Genomic DNA, 8575 nt, shown 5'->3' with positions numbered 1-8575 from the left:
AATATTTGGGCAGTATTTCTGGAAAGAAATCAAAGGGGGGTTACTAGGGAAATATCTGAGCAGTATTTCTGGAAAGAATTTGAGGGGGATCACTGGGGAAATATTTGTAGGATATTTTGAGGAGGATTTTTAGAGAGAATATAGACCACTATAATTTATTTGTTGATATCAACTCGCAAACAAACATTTTGAAATGAAATTTGAAATTCATTTTGAATTTAGGGCGAGTTTGAGAAAATTTCAGAATTTGAATTTTTGGGATGCTACATCTTCTCATCTAGAGGCTTGGTAAAGATATCGGCTAGCTGGTTCTCGGTGCTAACATGAAACACTTCGATATCTCCCTTTTGCTGGTGGTCTCTCAAAAAGTGATGCCGGATGTCTATGTGCTTTGTGCGGCTGTGCTCAACAGGATTTTCCGCCATGCGGATAGCACTCTCATTATCACATAGGAGTGGGACTTTGCTCAGATTGTAGCCAAAGTCCCTGAGGGTTTGCCTCATCCAAAGTAGTTGCGCGCAACACTGTCCTGCGGCAACATACTCGGCCTCAGCGGTGGATAGGGCAACGGAAGTTTGTTTCTTAGAGTTCCATGACACCAGGGACCTTCCTAAGAATTGGCACGTCCCCGATGTACTCTTCCTATCGACCTTACATCCAGCATAATCGGAGTCTGAATATCCAATCAAGTCAAAGGTAGACCCCTTTGGATACCAGAGCCCGAAGCAAGGCGTAGCAACTAAATATCTAAGGATTCGCTTCACTGCCACTAAGTGACACTCCTTAGGATCGGATTGAAATCTAGCACACATGCATACGCTAAGCATAATATCCGGTCTACTAGCACATAAGTAAAGTAATGACCCTATCATTGACCGGTATGCCTTTTGATCAACGGACTTACCTCCTTTGTTGAGGTCGGTGTGTCCGTCGGTCCCCATCGGCGTCTTTGCGGGCTTGGCGTCCTTCATCCCAAACCGCTTCAGCAGGTCTTGCGTGTACTTCGTTTGAGAGATGAAGGTGTCGTCCTTGAGTTGCTTCACTTGGAACCCAAGGAAGTAGTTCAACTCGCCCATCATTGACATCTCGAATTTCTGCGTCATCACCCTGCTAAACTCTTCACAAGACTTTTTATTAGTAGAACCAAATATTATGTCATCGACATAAATTTGGCACACAAACAAATCACCATCACATGTCTTAGTGAAAAGAGTTGGATCGACTTTCCCAACCTTGAAAGCATTAGCAATTAAGAAATCTCTAAGGCATTCATACCATGCTCTTGGGGCTTGCTTAAGTCCATAGAGCGCCTTAGAGAGCTTACACACGTGGTCGGGGTATCGTTCATCCTCGAAGCCAGGGGGTTGCTCCACGTACACCTCCTCCTTGATTGGCCCGTTGAGGAAAGCGCTCTTCACATCCATTTGGAACAACCTGAAAGAATGGTGAGCGGCATATGCTAGCAAGATACGAATGGACTCTAGCCTAGCCACAGGAGCAAAAGTCTCCTCAAAGTCCAAACCTGCGACTTGGGCATAACCTTTTGCCACAAGTCGAGCCTTGTTCCTTGTCACCACTCCGTGCTCGTCTTGTTTGTTGCGGAACACCCACTTGGTTCCCACAACATTTTGCTTAGGACGAGGCACCAGCGTCTAGACTTCATTCCTCTTGAAGTTGTTGAGCTCCTCTTGCATGGCCAACACCCAGTCCGGATCTAGCAAGGCCTCTTCTACCCTGAAAGGCTCAATAGAAGAGACAAAGGAGTAATGTTCACAAAAATTAACTAATCGAGACCGAGTAGTTACTCCCTTGCTAATGTCACCCAGAATTAGGTCGACGGGATGATCCCTTTGAATCATTGCTCGAACTTGGGTTGGAGGTGCCGGTTCCGCTTCTTCCTCCATCACATGATCATCTTGTGCTCCCCCTTGATCACACGCCTCCTGTTGATGAACCTGTTCATCGTCTTGAGTTGGGGGATGCACCATAGTTGAGGAAGACGGTTGATCTTGCTCTAATTGTTCCCGAGGCCGGACATCTCCAATCGTCATGGTGCGTATCGCGGCCGTTGGAACATCTTCTTCATCTACATCATCAAGATCAACAACTTGCTCTCTTGGAGAGCCATTAGTCTCATCAAATACAACGTCGCAAGAGACTTCAACCAAACCAGATGATTTGTTGAAGACCCTATACGCCTTTGTATTTGAATCATAACCTAACAAAAACCCTTCTACAGCTTTGGGAGCAAACTTAGAATTTCTACCCTTCTTCACTAGAATGTAGCACTTGCTCCCAAATACACGAAAGTAAGATACATTGGGTTTGTTACCGGTTAGTAGCTCATACGATGTCTTCTTGAGGAGGCGATGAAGGTAGACCCTGTTGATGGCGTGGCAAGCCGTGTTCACGGCTTCCGTCCAAAAGCACTCGGGGGTCTTGAACTCTCCTAGCATCGTCCTCGCCATATCGATGAGCGTCTTGTTCTTCCTCTCTACCACACCATTTTGTTGTGGTGTGTAGGGAGCGGAAAACTCGTGCTTGATTCCTTCTTCCTCAAGGAACTCTTCCACTTGAAGGTTCTTGAATTCGGATCCGTTGTCGCTCCTTATCTTCTTCACCTTGAGCTCAAACTCGTTTTGAGCTCTCCTTAGGAAGCGCTTGAGGGTTCCTTGGGTCTCAGACTTATCCTGCAAAAAGAATACCCAAGTGAAGCGGGAAAAGTCATGAACAATAACTAGACCATACTTACTCCCTCCTATGCTCAGATAGGCGACGGGTCCGAAGAGGTCCATATGCAGCAGCTCCAGCGGTCTTGAGGTGGTCATCACATTCTTGCTGTGATGTGCTCCTCCCACTTGTTTACCTGCTTGACAAGCTGCACAAGGTCTATCTTTTTCGAATTGCACGTTAGTCAAACCTATCACGTGTTCTCCCTTTAGAAGCTTGTGAAGGTTCTTCATCCCCACATGTGCTAAGCGGCGATGCCACAGCCAGCCCATGCTAGTCTTAGCTATTAAGCATGCATCTAGACTGGCTTCTTCTTTTGCAAAATCAACTAAATAAAGTTTGTCGTCTAATACACCCTTAAAAGCTAGTGAACCATCACTTCTTCTAAAGACAGACACATCTACATTTGTAAATAGACAGTTATATCCCATATTGCATAATTGACTAACCGGTAGCAAATTATATCCAAGAGACTCTACTAAAAACACATTAGAGATAGAGTGCTCATTAGAAATTGCAATTTTACCTAACCCTTTTACCTTGCCTTGATTCCCATCACCGAATATAATTGAATCTTGGGAATCCTTATTCTTGACGTAGGAGGTGAACATCTTCTTCTCCCCCGTCATATGGTTTGTGCATCCGCTGTCGATAATCCAGCTTGAACCCCCGGATGCATAAACCTGCAAGGCAAATTTAGGCTTGGGTTTTAGGTACCCAACTCATGTTGGGTCCTACAAGGTTAGCACAAATATCCTTAGGGACCCAAATGCAAGTTTTGTCTCCCTTGCATCTTGCCCCTAATTTTCTAGCAACTATCTTCCTATCTTTTCTACAAATAGCAAATGAAGCATTTAAAGCATGATATATTGTAGAAGGTTCATTAGCTTTCCTAGGAACATTAACACCATTTCTCCTAGGCATATTATGAACAACATTTCTCCTACAAACATTTCTATCATGCACATAAGAAGAACTAGAAGCAAACATGGCATGAGAATTAATAGCATCATATGCATTACAATTCCTATAAGCATTTCTAGATTGTCTCCTGTCATGGTATATAAACGCATGGTTATTTTGCACACTACTAGCCATAGGGGCCTTCCCTTTCTCCTTGGCGGGAATGGGAGCCTTATGGCTTGTTAAGTTCTTGGCTTCTCTCTTGAAGCCAAGTCCATCCTTAATTGAGGGGTGTCTACCAACCGTGTAGGCATCCCTAGCAAATTTTAGTTTCTCAAAATCACTTTTGCTAGTCTTAAGTTGGGCATTAAGACTAGCTACCTCTTCATTTAATTTAGAAATGCAAGCTAGGTGTTCACTATAAGCATCAAGGTTAATATCTTTACACCTAGTGCACATTATAACATTTTCTACACAAGTGGTAGATTTACTAGCGATCTCTAACTTAGCATTCAAATCATCATTAATGCTCCTTAATTTAGAAATTGTCTCATGGCAAGAAGATATTTCACAAGAAAGCATTTCATTTCTTTTAACTTCTAGAGCATGAGATCTTTGAGCTTCTACAAATTTATCATGTTCTTCATACAACAAATCTTCTTGCTTTTCTAAAAGCATATTCTTATCATTCAAGGCATCAATCAATTCATTAATTTTGTCTACCTTGGTTCTATCTAGGCCCTTAAACAAACATGAGTAATCTACTTCATCCTCATCACTAGATTCGTCCTCACTTGAAGAAGCATAGGTAGAGTTCCGAGTACATACCTTCTTCTCCCTTGCCATAAGGCATGTGTGACGCTCGTTGGGGAAGAGGGTTGATTTGTTGAAGGCGGTGGCGGCGAGTCCCTCGTTGTCGGAGTCGGAAGAGGAGCAATCCGAATCCCATTCCTTTCCAAGATGTGCCTCGCCCTTGGTCTTCTTGTAATTCTTCTTCTTTTCCCTCTTGTTTCCCTGTTCCTGGTCACTATCATTATCGGGGCAGTTAGCGATAAAATGACCAATCTTACCGCACTTGAAGCATGAGCGCTTCCCCTTTGTCTTGGTCTTGCTTGGCTGCCCCTTGTGACCCTTTAGCACCATCTTGAAGCGTTTGATGATGAGAGCCATCTCTTCATCATTAAGTCCGGCCGCCTCAATTTGTGCCACCTTGCTAGGTAGCGCCTCCTTGCTTCTTGTTGCTTTGAGAGCAAGAGGTTGTGGCTCGTTGATCGGTCCATTCAAGGCGTCGTCCACGTACCTCGCTTCCTTAATCATCATTCGCCCGCTGACGAATTTTCCTAGGACTTCTTCGGGCGACATTTTGGTGTACCTGGGATTCTCACGAATATTATTCACCAAATGAGGATTAAGAATGGTAAAGGACCTTAGTAATAGTCGGACGACGTCTGGTCCGTCCATCGCGTGCTTCCATAGCTCCTTATTTTGTTGATAAGGGTCTTGAGCCGGTTGTATGTTTGGGTTGGCTCCTCGCCCCTTATCATCGCAAATCTTCCAAGCTCACCCTCCACCAACTCCATCTTAGTAAGCATGGTGATGTCGTTCCCCTCGTGAGAGATCTTGAGGGTATCCCATATCTGCTTGGCATTGTCCAAGCCGCTCACCTTATTGTACTCTTCCCTGCACAAGGATGCTAATAGAACAGTAGTAGCTTGTGCATTCTTATGAATTTGCTCATTAATGAACATGGGACTATCCGAACTATCAAATTTCATTCCATTCTCTACAATCTCCCATATGCTTGGATGGAGAGAGAATAAGTGACTACGCATTTTGTGACTCCAAAATCCGTAGTCTTCCCCATCAAAGTGTGGAGGTTTGCCAAGAGGAATGGAAAGCAAATGTGAATTCGAACTATGTGGCATACGAGAATAATCAAATGAAAAGTTCGAATTGACCGTCTTCCTGTAGTCGTTGTCGTCGTCCTTTTGGGAAGAAGAGGATTCGTCGCTGTCGTAGTAGACGATCTCCTTGATGCGCCTTGTCTTCTTCTTCTTCCCATCTTTGCGCTTGTGGCTTGAGCCCAAGTCGGTAGACTTGTCATTCTTCGGCTCGTTGAAGATAGACTCCTTCTCGTTGTTGTCGACCACCATCCCCTTTCCCTTAGGATCCATCTCTTCGGGCGATTAGTCCCTTCTTGAAGCGAACGGCTCTGATACCAATTGAGAGCACCTAGAGGGGGGGGGGGTGAATAGGTGATCCTGTGAAACTTGAAAACTTAAGCCACAAAAACTTGGTTAATCGTTAGTACAATAATTGCCAAGTGGCTAGAGAGGAGTCAAAACACAATAACCACAAGAAATCAATCACAGAGATGGCACGGTGGTTATCCCGTGGTTCGGCCAAGTACAAAACTTGCCTACTCCACGTTGTGGCGTCCCAACGGACGAGAGTTGCACTCAACTCCTCTCAAGTGATCCAATGATCAACTTGAATACCACGGTGTTCTTCTTTACTTTAATCTTTTCCCGCTTGCGAGGAATCTCCACAACTTGGAGTCTCTCGCCCTTACAATTGAATTTCACAAAGAAGCACGGAGTAAGGGAGGGAAGCAACACACACAAATCCACAGCAAAATGCGCACACACACGGCCAAGAATCGAGCTCAAAGGACTATCTCAAAGTTCTCACTAGAACGGAGCTCGAATCACTGAGAATGACAAACGAATGCGCAAAGACTGAGTGTGGATGATCAAGAATGCTCTAAGGTTGCTTGGGTATCTTCTCCATGCGCCTAGGGGTCCCTTTTATAGCCCCAAGGCAGCTAGGAGCCGTTGAGAGCAAATCTGGAAGGCCAAACTTGCCTTCTGTCGTCGGGTGCACCGGACAATCCGGTGCACACCGGACACTGTCCGGTGCCCGATCTCCTTCCTAAAATGGTGCAGCCGATCGTTGCAGATCTGGGAGCCTTTGGCGCACCGGACATGTCCGGTGCACACCGGACAGTCCGGTGCCCCCTTCCGACCGTTGGCCTGGCCGCCACGTGTCGCGCGCAGATTCCGCTGCCGACCGTTGGCTCGGCCGACCGTTGGCTCACCGGACAGTCCGGTGAATTTTAGTCGTACGCCGTCGGCGAATTCCCGAGAGCGGCCACTTCACGCCGAGTCAGCCTGGCGCACCGGACACTGTCCGGTGCACCACCGGACAGTCCGGTGTGCCAGACTGAGCTGAGTCTTGGTTGTACACAGCCAAGCCTTTTCCACCTCTTTTCTTTTCTTCTTCTTTCTGTTTCTAACACTTAGACAAGTATATTAGTACACAAAACCAATGTACTAAGGCTTAGAAACATACCTTTACTCTTGATTTGCACTTTGTCCATCCATGAGCATAAATTCACATTTAAGCACTTGTGTTTGCACTCAATCACCAAAATACTTAGAAATGGCCCAAGGGCACATTTCCCTTTCACAAATGCACAAGATCAACCATCCTCCTCCACGCAAGCATCTCCACCAACACAAAATGAGGATGAAGCTCAAATTGATGAAATAGAAGATCAAGCAAATGAGCCACCTCAAGATGACGGCATTGATCAAGGGGGAGATGCAAATGATCAAGACAAGGAGGATGAAGAACAAAGGCCGCCACACCCAAGAGTCCACCAAGCAATCCAACGAGATCACCCCGTCGACACCATCCTCGGCGACATTCATAAGGGGGTAACCACTAGATCTCGTGTTGCACATTTTTGTGAACATTACTCGTTTGTTTCCTCTATTGAGCCACACAGGGTAGAGGAAGCACTACAAGATTCGGATTGGGTGGTGGCGATGCAAGAGGAGCTCAACAACTTCACTAGGAATGAGGTATGGCATTTAGTTCCACGTCCTAACCAAAATGTTGTAGGAACCAAATGGGTCTTCCGCAACAAGCAAGATGAGCATGGTGTGGTGACAAGGGATACTCCCAAGTCGAAGGTTTGGATTTCGGTGAAACCTATGCACCCGTAGCTAGGCTTGAATCAATTCGCATTTTATTGGCCTATGCTACTTACCATGGCTTTAAGCTTTATCAAATGGACGTGAAAAGTGCCTTCCTCAATGGACCAATCAAGGAAGAGGTCTATGTTGAGCAACCTCTCGGCTTTGAAGACAGTGAGTATCCTAACCATGTCTATAAGCTCTCTAAGGCGCTTTATGGGCTCAAGTAAGCCCCAAGAGCATGGTATGAATGCCTTAGAGATTTCCTTATTGCTAATGGCTTCAAAGTTGAAAAGCCGATCCTACACTCTTTACCAAAACACTTGAAAATGATTTGTTTGTATGCCAAATTTATGTTGATGATATTATATTTGGGTCTACTAACGAATCTACATGTGAAGAGTTTAGTAGGATCATGACACAGAAATTCGAGATGCCTATGATGGGGGAGTTGAAGTATTTCTTAGGATTTCAAGTGAAGCAACTCCAAGAAGGCACCTTCCTAAGCCAAACTAAGTACACTCAAGATATTCTAAGCAAGTTTGGAATGAAGGATGCCAAACCCATCAAGACACCCATGGGAACTAATGGGCATCTCGACCTCGACACGGGAGGTAAGTCCGTGGATCAAAAGGTATACCGGTCGATGATAGGTTCTTTACTTTATTTATGTGCATCTCGACCGGATATTATGCTTTCCGTATGCATGTGTGCAAGATTCCAAGCCGACCCTAAGGAAGCTCACCTTACGGCCGTAAAACGAATCTTGAGATATTTGGCTTATACTCCTAAGTTTGGGCTTTGGTATCCTAGGGGATCCACATTTGATTTGATTGGTTATTCGGATGCCGATTGGGCGGGGTGTAAAATCAATAGGAAGAGCACATCGGGGACTTGCCAGTTCTTGGGAAGATCCTTGGTGTCTTGGGCTTCAAAGAAGCAAAATTCGGTCGCTCTTTCCA

Source organism: Zea mays, chromosome 9 (genome assembly GCF_902167145.1).
Source record: "Zea mays cultivar B73 chromosome 9, Zm-B73-REFERENCE-NAM-5.0, whole genome shotgun sequence".
Lineage (NCBI taxonomy): Eukaryota > Viridiplantae > Streptophyta > Magnoliopsida > Poales > Poaceae > Zea > Zea mays.
Note: the sequence above shows the minus strand (reverse complement) of the source record.